At 34.7% G+C, this 15,585-nt stretch overlaps 1 long non-coding RNA gene across 1 annotated transcript in view; it reads right to left on the bottom strand.

Annotated features, from left to right (window-relative positions):
- LOC111758388 (uncharacterized) overlaps nucleotides 1–13,903 on the bottom strand; it is an 80,942-nt gene extending 67,039 nt beyond the window's left edge. Inside the window, exons 1-2 of the long non-coding RNA XR_002792569.2 lie at nucleotides 13,609–13,903; nucleotides 11,896–12,006 (exon numbers count right to left, since the gene is read on the bottom strand). This is a non-coding gene — a long non-coding RNA (uncharacterized LOC111758388). The remainder of the gene's footprint in view (nucleotides 1–11,895; nucleotides 12,007–13,608) is intronic.
- Nucleotides 13,904–15,585: the final 1,682 nt, after the last annotated feature.

A 15,585-nucleotide genomic window follows, 5' to 3' on the forward strand; every position in this document is an offset into this window, starting at 1 on the left:
GCTTTAGTCATTCTCCAAAGGAAAACCGCAAGAAAAAGAAGTTATAGCCATAAATATACATACATGTAATACAGGAGGACCCAAGTGTATAAAATAAATATTAATTGACATGAAAAATCAAATAAGCACTAACATAGTTTTCATGGGAGAACTTAAAATACCATTGTCACAAATATAAATCAGCTAGATAAAAAATTGATAAATATCAGAACTGAACTGAACCTGTGAACAAATGAACTTAGCTGATGCCTACACAGTGTTACACTTCACAACATTAGAATACACATTCTTCTTACCTGCACTCAGGACATTTGCTAAAATAGGCCACATACTAACCCATAGAACATGTATAAGGAAATGTAAAGGAGTTGAAATTATTTAATGCATATTATCTGACCATACTGCAAGCATATTGGAAATCAACAGCAAGAAAAATCACAAAAACTACTTGAGTACACTGAAATTAAATAATGCCTTACCGAACAAGATGTGCATCACACTGAACTTAATTAAGAAATTAAGCAGTATCTACTAAAAGATAATGTCAGTAATCAGAACCTATGAGATGCAGCTAAAGCAGTTCTAAGAGGGAAATTTATAGTGGTGAATACCCATATAAGGGAAGACAGAATAAGCTAAAAGAAGCAACCTAATGTTGGAACTCAAAGTTCTAGAAAAAGAACAAGCCAAGCCCCAAGCTTGTATGTAGGAATAAGTTACAAAGATGAGAGCAGATGCTAATGCAATTGAAACTAAGAAAACAATGAATCGGAGAATTGATTTTTTGAAAGATTAAATAAACCCTTAACTGAGTGTTTATGAAACATGAAAAGGAATTAAAAGAATTAAATTCATGCAACTGGGAACAAAAAGGTGGAAAGCATAACAGATTCTGCAGACATCCAGATCATCAACACCTACTTCAAGAAACTTTATGATAATAAAATGGAACACAGATGAAATGGACAGATTCCAAGATACATGTGAACTACCAAAGCTGAATCAAGAAGATAGTAAACTTCTAAATAACCTAAGATCGATCAATGAAATTTAAAATGTGATTAAAAACTTACCAAAAAAGAAGCATCCAGATCCTGATGTATATACAGCTGAAGTCTACAAGAGATTTAGAGCAGACCTAATGCCTTTACTCCTCAAACTCATCAATGAAATATAAAGGGAAGCAATACACCAAGCTCGTTTCTGGAGGCAAGTGTTACCCTGACATGAAAACCAGAGAAGTGTCCAACCAAAAAAGAGAGCCACAAGCCAATCTCCCTAGTGAATGTAGCTGGAAAAACCCTCACTAAGAGACTGGCAAGTAGAATTCAGGCAGTCATCAAGAAAATTATACACCATGAGCATGTAGGATTGATTCCATGTATGCAGGGTTTATTCAACATATGCAGAAAAAAAATATAACACAAGATAAACAAAATAAAGATAAAAATCACATGATCATGTCAATGGATGCAGAAAAAAAGCATTTGACAAAGTCTAACACCTTTTTAAAACAAAAACTCTACAGAAAATTGGGGTAGACAGTCTTTATCTAAGTATGATAAAAGCCATCTTCAACAAACCAATAGGGAACATCATACTAAGTGGTCAAAAACTGAAAGCTTTCACTCTAAGATCAGAAACAATATAAGTATGTCCACTGTCACATCTCCTATTTAATATAATTTTGAAAATACTAGCCAGATCAATTAGATAAGTTAAAGAAATAAAAGGAATAAAGATAGGAAAAACTTAAATGATCATTTTTTGTGGACGACATGACATTCTGCATAGAAGACATCAAAAAACTCACCAAAAGACTTGTAGATTTAATAACCAAATTCAATAGTGTACCTGGATGTGAAGTCAATATTCAAAAATCAGTAATATTCCTGTACACAAACAAAGAAACTGAAGGAGAAATTAGGGAAAGCACACCCTCCACAAGAGCATCCCAAAAATGAAATACTTAGGAACCAATTTAACAAAGGACACAAAAAAATCTATGCAGTGAAAATTATAGTCCCCTGATTAAAGAGATCAAAGAGCATATCAGAATATGGAAGGATATCTCTTACTCATGAATAGGAAGAACCAACATTAAGAAAATGGCTACATTCCCAAAACTGTTATACAGATTTAATGCAATTCTGATCATTCTGATCAAAACACCATTAGCATAACTCACAGATCCAGGGAAAATATTCCTAGAATTCATTTGGAACCAGAAGAGATCTGGGCAACAAAAGGCAAGTCAGGAAGTATCATAATCCCTGATTTGATATTATACTCCAAAGCTGTTGTGATGAAATGAAACAGATTACAAGATACAGATACAACTACAAAAACACCTTATCTTGGATAAAGAGGCTACACACATTCACTGGAAGAAAGATAGCCTCTTTAATAAATGGTGCTGGAAAACTAGACTCACACATGTTGAAAACTAAAACTAGACCCATGTCTCTCATCATGTGATAAAGTCAAAATGGATCAAAGATTTAAATGTTAAAAAAGAAACACTAAATCTACTGGAAGACAAACTAGGTAGAAATCTTGAAGACACAGAGTAGGCAGAGACTTCATAACCAAAAACCAAACTACATGGGAAGTACATTAAAGAATCAATAACTAGTATTTCTTTTTATTAAAAAAAAAACTTCTGTACATCAAAAGAAATCACCAACAGAGTGAAAAGAAAACCCATAGAATGGGAAAGAATTTTAGCCAGCTGTCCCTCAGACTTAAGACTTATATATAGAACATAGAAAGAATTGAAAACCAGGCCCCTCTAATTGAAAGGCTCAATCCAAAAACGAGTGTCTGAGATGAATATGCACTTCTCAAGTGAAGAAATACAAATGGCAAAAAAACACATGAAGAAATACTCAACACTACTGGTCATTCAGGAAATGCAAATTAAAACAACACTGAAATTCCATCTCCTGCCGGAAAGAATGGTTACCATCAAGAAATCAACCAACAACAAATGCTGATGGGGCTGTGGGGAAAAAGGAATTCTTTTTCAAACAATGTAAAAGAATGGGCGTGTAAAATTTTAAATGTACTTCAATTACAAAAGCCATAAAGATTTTTTGTCTTGACCTTAGAAAAAAATCTTTCTCTACAATAGAAATTCTGAGCAGTGTCTACGTTATGATTATGAAAGATTGCCTAAGTGCCCAACAATGGAAACACTTTCAGTTCTAAGCTTAGCTCTGCTTGGTATTTCCTGAATTGGGCTGGAAAACATCTTTGCATTCCTCTCTTCAACTGCTTCAGCACTACGACGGTGTTAATAAAAGTCATCACTGGTCTGCCTTCCAGGGATACTGTGTTGATAAACACATATCCATAGAAAAGCATGCAGCTAATAGAATTCTGAATGACAACTATATTAATCACCATAACAATAGCAAGACAATATTGTTCTGCTGTCAGTATTATTTACTGGTGCATGAACTCAACTGTAGGTCTACAATTAATCTGGGAGAAGATGAAACTGGCATACTCATTGGAGAGTATTTTAGCTTTGACATAAAGATTAGAAATATTTGTCTATATTTGAGAAGATCGGAACATGGCTTTTTTCTCTTAGAGCTTTAAATTTGATAATAAATAACAGTAACATTTTGCTGTCATATGTGGAGGATCACCAGGATGACTTTTGAAAAAGAGCAATTGTCTCCATTTTGGCTAAACCTGGCCCTTTTTCCATGTGTTAATATGTGCAGAGCTGGCTAAATTATGTCTTTATACCCTCAGTTGGTTGTAAACAATGCAAATGAGTCTAGCTGAGTACTGATGTGTAGTCTTTAAAGCAATGTAAGCTAAGCCTAGAGAATAAACTGACTGTTGGCTGTGAATGAGGCCCCAGAAAAGAGGCTGTGACTTCTCAAGGATTGAAAATTATTAGAACTGAAACACTGGCCCTGAGATGTTAGATACTGCCCCGACCTGTAATGTGCAGCTTGCTCTCTTGGTATCTCCCTGCACATTTGCAGAGGTGATTTCATGCCTCCTACCTAGCCCAGCCCACAGCACTCATGTACTTCCCTCTTTTCTCACAGTAACTCATTCCAGAACCACTCCCTTCTTCACAAATTAATAAAACCTGGTTCAGGCCCTGGGTCAAGGCCTTTGTTATGGTTAGCAATGGCTCTAGCTCAATTTAGGACTCCAAACTTTACACAGCTACAGAGATGCCTTAGGGTCTCTATTCTCACCATGAGCTGCACTGGCCGTAGCTAATTATTTCCTGGGATTACAAATACAAACTTCCCAGACAAAGATGAGATCCAGAACATCTTTCTTTTTTTTTTTTTTTTTTTTTTTTTTTTGGTCTTTTATCGCTACCAGGGATCAAACTCACGACTGCCTGCTTGCAAGGCAGGCGCTTATGCCACTGAGTTAAATCCCCAGCCCCCAGAACATCTTCCTATACCATCTACACATCATATGGCATTAAGAATGTCATAGAAGCTAATCCTTTCCTGTGAGCCAAAGGCTGCTATGCATCCCAGGAAGACAACCAAGAAGAAGCCAGCCCTTTCCTGTGAATCAGCCAGCGCAGGCTGGGAGACAAGAAGTGCCACGCCCCCTGCCACAAGCAACCTGCTGATTCAGAGACACTCAGGCTGAGATGATAGCCACTGAAGTAAAACAAACAGCTTCATGCCTGTGTTGTTTGACTCTGAAGGCCTAAAATCAATGATCTGAACCTCTATTCCGAGGATAACAATATACAATGTAGTATCTGTGGGGGATCTCCTTCTGAAGATGGTAGCCATGGTTAATTCCCTATTATCTGGTTTTAAAATTCTGTTTCATTTTCATTGTTTTGTTTGGTTTGGTTTTATTCTGATTTGTTTTGTTTGATTTTAAATTACATTTGATGGCATGGACAGCTATTTCAAAGGTAACGAAATATATTGTGGTAACCATTTGAGATCCTATTATCTTGTTTTGAAGTTTTGTATCACTTTCATTGTTTTATTTTGACTGTTTCTATTCTGCTCTGTTTTGTTTGATTTTATTATGTCTGATGGTATGGGCAGCTATTTTGAAGATAATGAGAAGCATTATGGTGGCCATTATTGATTTCCTATTATCTTGTTTTGAAGTCCTGAATCACTTTCACCATTTGGTTTTGATTGGCTTTATCCTGTTTTATTTTGTTTGGTTTTATTCTCTGTAAAATTAAAAAAAAAAAATCTGTTAGACCCCACAACTCCATAACTTTTTTTTTAGTACAAAGGACTTAATCCAGAGCCTTAACACTAACATACACCCCTAACTCTAATTTAATGTTTGTTTTGAGACAAGATATCAGTAAGACTACATTTCCCAGAATAGGCTCAAACTTTTGATCTCCCTGCCTCAGCCTCTTAGGGTGCCTGTCACAACTTACTTTATTTTTGTCATTTGCTTTTTAAACTATTGGAAAAAAAAGGTCATGAAATATAAATAGGCCTGGCCCATCCAGGAGCTTAGGATGTATCCTCTTGCACAGTGTGATTGTAGAGGAGTGAGAGTCTCTGCTTCTGCCATTGCTTCAGAGGCAAGGTCTTCTGTTCTGCCGTGGTGAGGGGGAGTGGGGATGAGATGGGACAAGAGACACGAAGAATGGAGACAAGACGGAAATCCGATCAAGTCTGGTTTATTCAAACAAAGAGTAACAAATATATAGGGTATTGGGGAAGGAGGGAGTTGGGTTCTGAGACATCAGCAGGTAACTTAACAACAGTGGCAAGACTGAGGGTTATAGGTTAATTCAAATTTCCCGTGAGAGGGCTCATAAATTGGGCTGATTAACATAATTCCTGAATGGGCCAAACAGGCTAGGCAGGGAGCTGCTTAACTACCAAACTTAACTCCTACAGGGGATTAAGGTGGTGCTGCCTGCAGATATAAGGTGGCAACCAATTACAAGGCTTCCCACAGTCCTCAGGATCTTTAGAGATGGATCCATTGTCACCATGAGAGGCAGTCACAGGTAGGAATTCATTAACTTGATTAAACTTTATTGTCAAGATTAACTTGATTAAACTTTATTGTCAAGAAGGACCAATAGGGATAAGACTACAGTTAGGGAAGGTGGAGATATGGTGGATGGCTGCATCTACCAGGGGTCTATATTTGTCAGACAAGATGCCTGCTGTAGACTAAGGCTTGCAAAGCAAAGCAGTCACTTGTGGGTGCTACAGTGGATTCATTGATGGTCAGCTTGTAACACCCAGCTAAACTGAGTCACCATAGTTCTGGGGGTGGAAGACCAATATGAGGATTATTTCTAACAGCGTAACAGCAGAGCTGGAGAGGAAGATGATGTGCTGTTGATTATCCTGGCAAAGTTCATCACACTGGCTTCCTCATATGAACTCAACTGTTCTTATCACTGGAGGCACTCAGGTTCTCGCTGTTACTGAGGGTGGCTGGGTTCTTTTCGGAGAAGATCTGGTCCTTACCTTGACTATTGCTTCCTGACTCCAGTGCAGATCCTGCAGGCTGCTGCCACAGATCCTTCATCTCACCAGAGTATACTTTCTAGTTTCTACCACTCAGCTTTTGGCCTTTCCAGGGAAGTTCCTTATACAGAGTTGCATGAGACACTGTCGTGGACTCCAGGCCTCCAGCTGGACTTGTACAGGAAATTATCATGGGCTCCAGCCCTCAGCTGGAGTTTTTGGGTGTGTAATATGTGGGCAGATGTCCTGGGCTTGTATGAATTTGATTCTTTGGGTGAATATTGTAAAATAATTCTATAAATTTTGTGTCCTGTATTAGATCTATTCTCTTGTAAACCCTGATTGAAACAGGTGCTTACTTTGCCCATGTCTCCAGGAAAACCTTCTGTGTCACATTTTTTAAGTACCCACGATCCTACTACGGTGTAACTTTGCTTTGTTTTATGATCTCAAAGTCTTTTATTCAATCTTCAAATAGGGTTAGAGGGAGACAATTTGTGAAAAAGTTTTTAATGACTAGGCCATGATATGATAAGATGTTCTAATGATAAGATGTGACCTTCAGGATCATTTCTAACTGTAAGGGAGATTGGAAAAAGGTAAAGGAAATCGCAGCAGTGTCTGCCACAGTGCCTTAGGTACCCAGCAAGAGTTTCAAAGGATTTGGTGTTAGATAAACCATTATTCCTCTTGACAGATGACCTGAGATGAATCACCTTTAGGTTCATGTGCATCTGTGTGCTCTGGGGCACATTTTTTCCTCTTTCCTCCTCTTTCTTGTCTTCTTTCTATTTATTTCTCCCCTGCTTTTATTTCCTAAAACATTTTTTCAAAGTGTTTTTATGGTTGGTTGTTTGTGTGTTTTTTGTCTTCCTTGAAATTATTCTCATTGGGTAGTGATGGAGTCACATTAGGTGAGACATGGTAATGTCATTACTGTCACTGGGATCTAATTTGAGCTAGAGATTAATTAGTTCCTAAGATTTTTAAATATGCCAGAAATTAGGATGATGAGAGCAAACAAGTTACAGATGCTTGAATTTCTCTCACTTTTTCACCAGTCAGACATGAGCATAACAAGTTTTTATTCTTTAAGACATCAAACATAAAGAGTATTTAGTGGCTGTTGGGATCCTATAGTCATAATTTCATGAAAGAATTCAGAAAAAAACTGGGGTTCCAAAATTCAACTGTATCTCTGATTTATAATTTCCCTGTCAAATGTTTCAAAGAAATTCTATCAGTACAAAGAAATAACCATTTTTTACAAAAATAATAAGCTGCATGGAGTCCTAGTGTCTTGGTGATGTGAGATCTCATGTTCTTTGGTCATTCTATCCAGACTAATTGAATCTGCTTAATTGAGCTATGAATCTGTGACTGAGTTCTTAAGTGATTTGCAAACCTACTGTTTATTGATAAATCAAAGTGATTATAAAATAGTCTTCAATGCTTGGCTTCAGGAGTCTATGAAATAAAAAATACAAGGAGGGGCCATATGCACATTCTGAAACATGAAGAGCTGGTTGAGGTTCAGGGTTAGTTGTGTGCAGATGTTACTGCTGGCTCCTGCTGAAAGAAAGTTCTCTTAATTCAAAACGAAATTATGATGATCTTATGTCGCCTGGAAATGGGACAAAGGTGGAAACATTTTTATCTATGGCCCTTCTTGCTCCACTGCTATAATGTTTATAGTGCTCAGAACAAAGAATAATTCAGGAAGTGGTTGTTTTTGGAAAGCAAGTAAGTTAAACAACGTGAAGGTCAGGTCATTTCTCAGGGCACTCGTCTCTGTGATTGCCTGGGTTCCACCCACAGTTCAAAGTCACAGGATGAGCCTTGTGAATTCAAAATGCTCATCATCCTACTGAGAAAAAACATGATGTGGTGAAAACCAGGTGTCACAGGGTAGTGGAGATGGAAGTTTGGCCTCTTAAGCAGTATGAGTAATAGAAATTCTTTCTTCTGAAAATGCTTTAAGAAAAAGAATTTGTGGTCTAATCTGATCTTTACCAGCTGCAAACTTCCTCACTTTTGGTCATTATTTACAGATGTAAAGGATGAAAGTCCATACTTGTCATTAGAATTTTGTCAAGCTGAAACCTGAAACTGTTATAAACCGTCCAGTATTAGATTAATTTCTATTTCCATACCTGAACAAATGATTTCTTTATTTTTCTAACTTTAATATTTTAGACTGTAGGTTTATTTTTGTATTTCAATATACAATGTAATGGTTTAAAAGTTATGATTTTTCTGCAAAATATTAATTCTGGTACAATTGAATATTTTTGATATCTTTATAGTTGATATTTTATTTTTAAAAATTATACTTAAGAATCAAAATAGGCAATATGTATAATGGATTTATGAAAACAGCGTCGACCTTTTCCCTAAACAAACATTACAAATAAGAAAACAAACAGAACTTGTAAACCAGACTTCTCATATAATTTTTGTCTTATGTCTTATTTTGCAAATTGTAATGTTAAGCTAGGCTTGAAAGCCTACAGCTAGCACAAAGGTAACCTTCATGGGATTTAAAATGTTCCAGTGAAAAATAAGCCCCTACTATGGTCAAATTAAATCTCATAAACTTTATCTACCAGATGCTTAGTTTTTACCTCAAAATCCATTTCATCCTCTATATCATAAATTGAAAAGAAACAAGAAAAGTTTTATTAAGCAGCTGTTTGGCTATTATAAAACTTCTAAAAATAAAATGAACTATGGTATATGATTCCATTTTGACACTCCTGATGAAGGACTCACATTGCAAAGATTTCCTTTGCCTTTTACAAATATTCATGATGACAGATGCATTTATGTTGTAAAACATGTTCTCAAAACTTATGTATGCAGGCAGAATAAGGCAACAGATCGTAGAGTTGAATCATAAAAGTCCAGAGATATCAAACAGCAAAAAGAGAAAAATACCTTCCCTCACAAATGCACATTTCTCTAAGTTGTTCCTATTTACATATCTTTGGCTCATAGATTTTTAGTTTCTAAAAGTCTTTTACTTGCAAAATTACAGCCGTCTTTGCAGTGTAATTCTCACTCAATGAAACCATTTCATAAGTATTACCTCTGTATTATCTGTGCAAATGATCCTCATACACTGGTTTATAGGAGAAAGCTAAGTACATGGCTGAGCCTACTGATTTTAATTTTGGAAATGTTTTTCTGTAGGTGATGATATGTTTATTTTATTTACTATCCCATTTGATACATTAATTTATCTTGCTAGGAATGCCACAGAAAGCTCACTTTGATGGAAAACAAAAAGAAACTATTAGCAGAATTAGTGTTTAGAAGTGTTTGGATTAGAAGTTCTGGAAAAATAGGAAGAATATGGTTAAAAAATTGAACAACTCAGCTAAAACCAATGAAGATTTTACAAAAAAATTTACACAAACCTGGGCACACATTGCATTAACAGGATGTCAAGAAAGTGGCAGTGTGCAACAGTGAGAACAAATGTGTAAGGGAAATCCACGAGGCACGCAGGGCACTGAGTCTGGGTTTGATCTCACACACTGTGCCCTTAAAACCTGATGAATATGAGTTTTGATTCTGAAAACTGAGGACAGAGGAAGGATATGGAGCAGGCATGGCATCTAGCAGTCCTCCAAATGACCACACAGAGTAAAGTGGTGTGCCCCTGGGGATAAATGTCCTCAGTAAAATAAAATAGCAAAAGACTTTAGCCTATGTACAAAGGAGAATAAACCCGGCTCCTCTCATTCAACCCATATGTGATCTAAAAACTCGAGTATACATGATCTGTATGTAACATAAAGCACCTAAAAAAGAGAAATTAATTTATGATGATCCTGAGACCACTCTGCAGAGTATTTTATACATATTACCATGTAAGAAATGTAAGTTTATGGTTAAAAAAAAGAAACACAAGAAAGAAATTTACCTATATAAAAGCAAAAGCGCACAGAAATACCTTTTATGACTTTACATATTGTAATTTTTAAAAAGAGATTATAAAAATTATAGATATAGTTAAAGAAGTGAAAGAAGTTACTAAAGCAACAAGAAGATATAAAAAGTTATAATTCACACTGAAAATGAAACCTAGACATGAAAACAAAACAAAAAATAGGTGTGACAGGAGCTTATACTGGATGAATAAGGAATTAAATAAATAGAATGTATTTTGGGAAAGTTTGTTTTTTCAAGAAGACAGGAAAGAAGATGAGAAATATAGAAGACCAACTGACATATACACACCAAAGAATAAGAGTCCTACCATTTTAATTGGAGGATATGAAGAGGGGGAGAACGACTGCAGGAAAAAATATAGCCAAAGAGAGAATGTTGAAGAAACTCTGGAAAGTCTGGTAACAGCCGATACTTAAATCCAGGATCTTTGTGAATTATAAATAGCGTGAATATACTAAAGAAGTAAAAATTAGTAAAAATACATGTGAAAATTAAGACTCCAAAACAGACAAGATATTAAGATTAGTTAGAAAATGGAATAAAATAAAGACTATGAAGAGACATTAAGGTGCACCCTAATTAGAACAAGGAAAATTTTCAACTTAAATTATATTTTCAACAAAGCTCCCATAAAATAAAAAGAAAGTAATTGGTCTAAAAATAAACAACAGGATAAACCATAATCATATAAAGTTAGATAGTGTAGGTTGTCTTATATGTTAACATAGAAGGGTGTACGATAAAGCTTGTAAATGAGTGTTTAGATTAAAACATAATGAATTTAATGCTAAGTAATTATAATAAAATCTAAAATTCAAAGTAAAAATACTACATATGTTTAAAATATAAAGCAATATTTTAAGTTCGGATTGTGGTAAAGAGCCAAACTCTAAGAAAGTTTTATTATTTGGAAAGTATACACTGATATGTATTTCAAATTGTATATATAGGAAATTTCAAGAATAAACACTAAACAGTTATGGGTAGAAGCATAACTTACATAGTAGAAAATGAATAAAGATAAAAATATCAGTGCAAAAGGACGCAAAATTAAGAAAAGCAATCAAAAAGGACAAATGTAAAGTACAAGTAAGTGTGAAGCAGTATATATTCACAATCACAACGCACGTCTGTGAGGTTAGGGCTCCAATTAGAAGAGGAGGATTTCCTCAATGAATGAATGAGGAAACGAAAGACCCCGTACGTCATTTCTTCTTGTTGTTCATTGCTTGTTTTTTAAATTCGTGTTTGCCTTATTTCATCTTTTTTGGTTTTGATTAAGCATTTTTGTTATTCCATAATCATTTCTTGGTGAATATGTGAACTATACTCATTTAAATTGTGTTTCCTGATGATGTTAGAATTCACAGTATGTGTGAAAGTTTGGGTCTCTGTCCAAGGTTCCGTCTCCAAGGACTGCAGCCAGTTTAAACTCATTTTTCAGTATTTGATTTTTGTTTAATTATCCTACCTGTTCCTAGTTGCAGTGCCCTCTGCTCCTGGTAAGCTTGATTCTCTGTATTGCTTGTGTTGGAAATTCTCATGGCATCAGCTTTCTTTGTGAATTCAGTATCTGTTGGATCTAGGAAAAGTTAATTTGTTTTCTTTTTTTATGTTGAAGATCAATATGACAAATTTACAAAACCTTTACAATTTGGAATGTAAGTACATTCACTTTAAAAATGGATTGGCATTACTGTGTAAGTTTAATGCTAACATCTAAGTAAATACCCCAGGCATTCTTTTTTAGATAATCTTTTCTATGAGTAAACCAAGAGACATGTACTACAGTGTTGATAATATTTTTATATAATGCCTCCAACTGAAAATCATTCAAATTTTCGTTTACTTTAGAAGGAATACAAGCATCTCTTATCTTCAAATAGGGAATAGCATCAACTGAAATCACAAAGTCAAAATAGATGTATCTCATACACATAACATGCTTGAACAAAGGTAAGTTAAAGAATAAATATAGCATGCATTCACTTACATAAACTCTAAAAATTGAAAGACAAACACATTCATAAAGATGTGAAAATATGGCTAAAAGCCAAAGACACAGATTCAATAATTTATGATTTTGCTTAGAGTTTATTTGCAAGAGGTGGAAGTGTAAAGCTTGATTTGTTGGTACTACAATCCTTTTCTAAATTTCACAGAAGTATATGTATATATCATTTTCTCATCAGTTATATACATTATGTTCAGTATATATATATATATATATATATATATATATTTGTTAGTGATATTTTAAAAATACTAAACTAAGACACAAGTTCAGTGACTTTGCCTAACATGTGTACATCTTTAAATCCATTCTCTCACATTAAGTAGTATCCAGATTGAGGCCAGCACCTGTCACTTAATTTTAATATCTCTGTTTCCACTAACACACTACAATAAATTTCCAGAATGCCTAATGTGTCCATGAGAGAATTCTTCCTCACACAGCATAAATGAAAATCACTATTTGTAGAGTATGTAATGGAGTCAATAGAAACACTGACCTAAGACTGTTGGACTGTGTACGCTCTGAATGTTTCTATTAGGGAAGTCCATCCCTCCAGGCTACCTTCCTTGTGTGGAAACAAATTAGTTGAAATATACAAATGTATTATTAATTGAAATGGCAATTTCTTATTCATGCATATCATATTAAAATAAATCAACATCATGAATTCCTATTGGATTTTGCTCCTGGTACAGATTTGGCTTTTAGAATATTCTTCAGTTTTATTGTATAAATCACATTCTAAGTACAAATAATATTGTAATTCTACAGAGGAAACAGTCCATACAGATTTGTGGAGGGATATTTTCCCTTATATTATCAGTCCTCAGACCATTTAAATAACGTATTTATATGGGTTTTCTGCTTTTTGATATTAGAAAATAAGTAAAATGGCCATGTAATTTATTTATCTTTTTTACTCAGGTGTCGAAAACAAGAGAAAATAAACACTCATTGATGTCTTTGTTTTGTTCTATGTATATAAGTGTTTTTTCTTTTCTCCTCGTGTCCTTTAACACCTGATGATATTCCATCTCTCCTGGATTAGTCATTGTTCTCTAGAGAAAGAAATTCAGTAAGAATATACACTTATCCATATGCATTCACACACATATAAATACACATGCATTCACAGTTCTTCTTCTCTATGAAATTGACTTGACTCACATAATTATGGGATGTGAGAAGTTTCCAGATCTGCAATCAGCAAGCCAGATAGTGTCAAGTCCAACTCAAGTCTGACAACTGGTCGAGCGGACGATGGAGCTTCCCTCAAAAGGCCAACTGGCCCGAGCCCCTAAAAGGGCTGATGCTTCATTTGGACCCTGAAGAACCAACCTCAGGGTCCTAGTTCAAAGAGATTGTCAGAGAGGAGGAATTCGTTTTATTCCAGGCAGGGTCAGCTGCTATGTTCTGTTCCAGCCAACAACGGATTGGAAAAGCCTACTGTATTTGAGAGGATGATCTGCTTTACTCAGTTTAATAAGTCAAATGCTGACCTTTTCCCCAGATCTTCAGCAAAACAAACATCAGGATGATGTTTGATAAGATAGGTGGGTATCCTCCATCCAATCAAAAAGCACATTGCATTAGCCATGACATCACCTTTGCCCTTTACTAAATGAGCAAAAGTATGCCTAAGAGCCACAGTGCATAAGCTTTGTTGTGCTGGCAACATTTGAAGGTCCTTCCTCCATTAGCAGTGTTTCCTACCCCTAGACCTGTATGATATTTGGGTTAGAGGGATGAGCGGCACCAGAAATCCACTTCTGGCAAGTGTAAACTTAAATACAAGTGGCTTAAAAATTTGTACATGAAGTACTTTGTAGGTGATATGGAGAAAAATATTTTACAAAGCTAAGCTTTCTATAAAAATATGACAAATATCTCCATATTTTTAAAAAGTATCATCTTGTAGATTTGATGTAATTTAATGATTTTATGTTATAAAATGGAAAGGATAGATTTGCCTACTAAATTCATAGTAAGAACTTCATTTATAAAGGAAAACAACTAAATATTATTCTGTTTTATATACAAAATAGAAACTGTTCCAAGCATACTTAATGTATAAAGTACATATACGAGAGAGTAAAATCTTCTAATTACATGCTTGGCTTCAGAAACTTAATTGAGCTGCTTGAGAATAGTTAAATCGGTCAGACATTTTTGTTGATGTCATTTTAACAACTGCATATTGTTAGAGGTTTTAAATCACAGACTAATTCATTATGGTCTACTGATTCTTGAATTTTATAACTAATGTGAAGATATGGTATTAGTTTTATCTGTAAACAAATTTAGCAATGATATCATTGTCTGTAGCATTATTTAGAAATGTTATATTTAGTAACTACATTCCATTTTAATTAGATAAAAGAATTTTAAACACATTTCAAAGTGCTTTCATTGGTGAAAAAAGTTCTTATAGATAACTCACACCATAAACACAAATCAGTTCTGGTTAACTTCACTTTTAAATGAGAAATTTACTACACTGATGTTTTTAGAAGAAGACTTCAATTGTTGGGATTAGGGAATAGCACACACACACACACACACACACACACACACACACACAAAGAATATGAAGAAAAATGCATTAAAATTTTTTAGTGTTTCATAAAGTTAGACATACTTTTAGCTAATGGCACAACAATTTTATCACTTCTTATTTCTTAAAAATAAAACATCAATAAAAACTAATACATAGAACCTTTATGCTCACTAATATTATTTTAACAGATTATTAATATTTAATAGATAATATCCAAAACTAAAATCAACCTAGATACCTACCTCAGAAGAATGTATTGATAAGTTTGAACTTACTATTAAACACCAAGTCATTCAGAAGTAAAAGTCGCATTGTTGTTTTACTGGCAACACGTACCTCAAAGACTTTTTTTAAAAAATGAAGACAGATAAATTTGAAAAGGAAGAATTCTAATTCCATTCTTATTAAAATCTAAAGCTTGAGATCAGCAGAACTCTTGCCCAAGAGGCGCAAGGTCCTGTGTTTAATCTTTATCTAAAGCTGAGAAGAGCATTACATATTTACAGGCAAAAGAGCTCTCGGGTTTTGGAGTTGAAGTGGCACTAGGGAAAGGAAAGTGTTAGCATGAACAAAGTAGCTTATACCTT

The sequence above is a fragment of the Cavia porcellus genome, unplaced genomic scaffold (assembly GCF_034190915.1).
Source record: "Cavia porcellus strain 051 isolate PalLab524CR breed Dunkin Hartley unplaced genomic scaffold, mCavPor4.1 scaffold_27, whole genome shotgun sequence".
Lineage (NCBI taxonomy): Eukaryota > Metazoa > Chordata > Mammalia > Rodentia > Caviidae > Cavia > Cavia porcellus.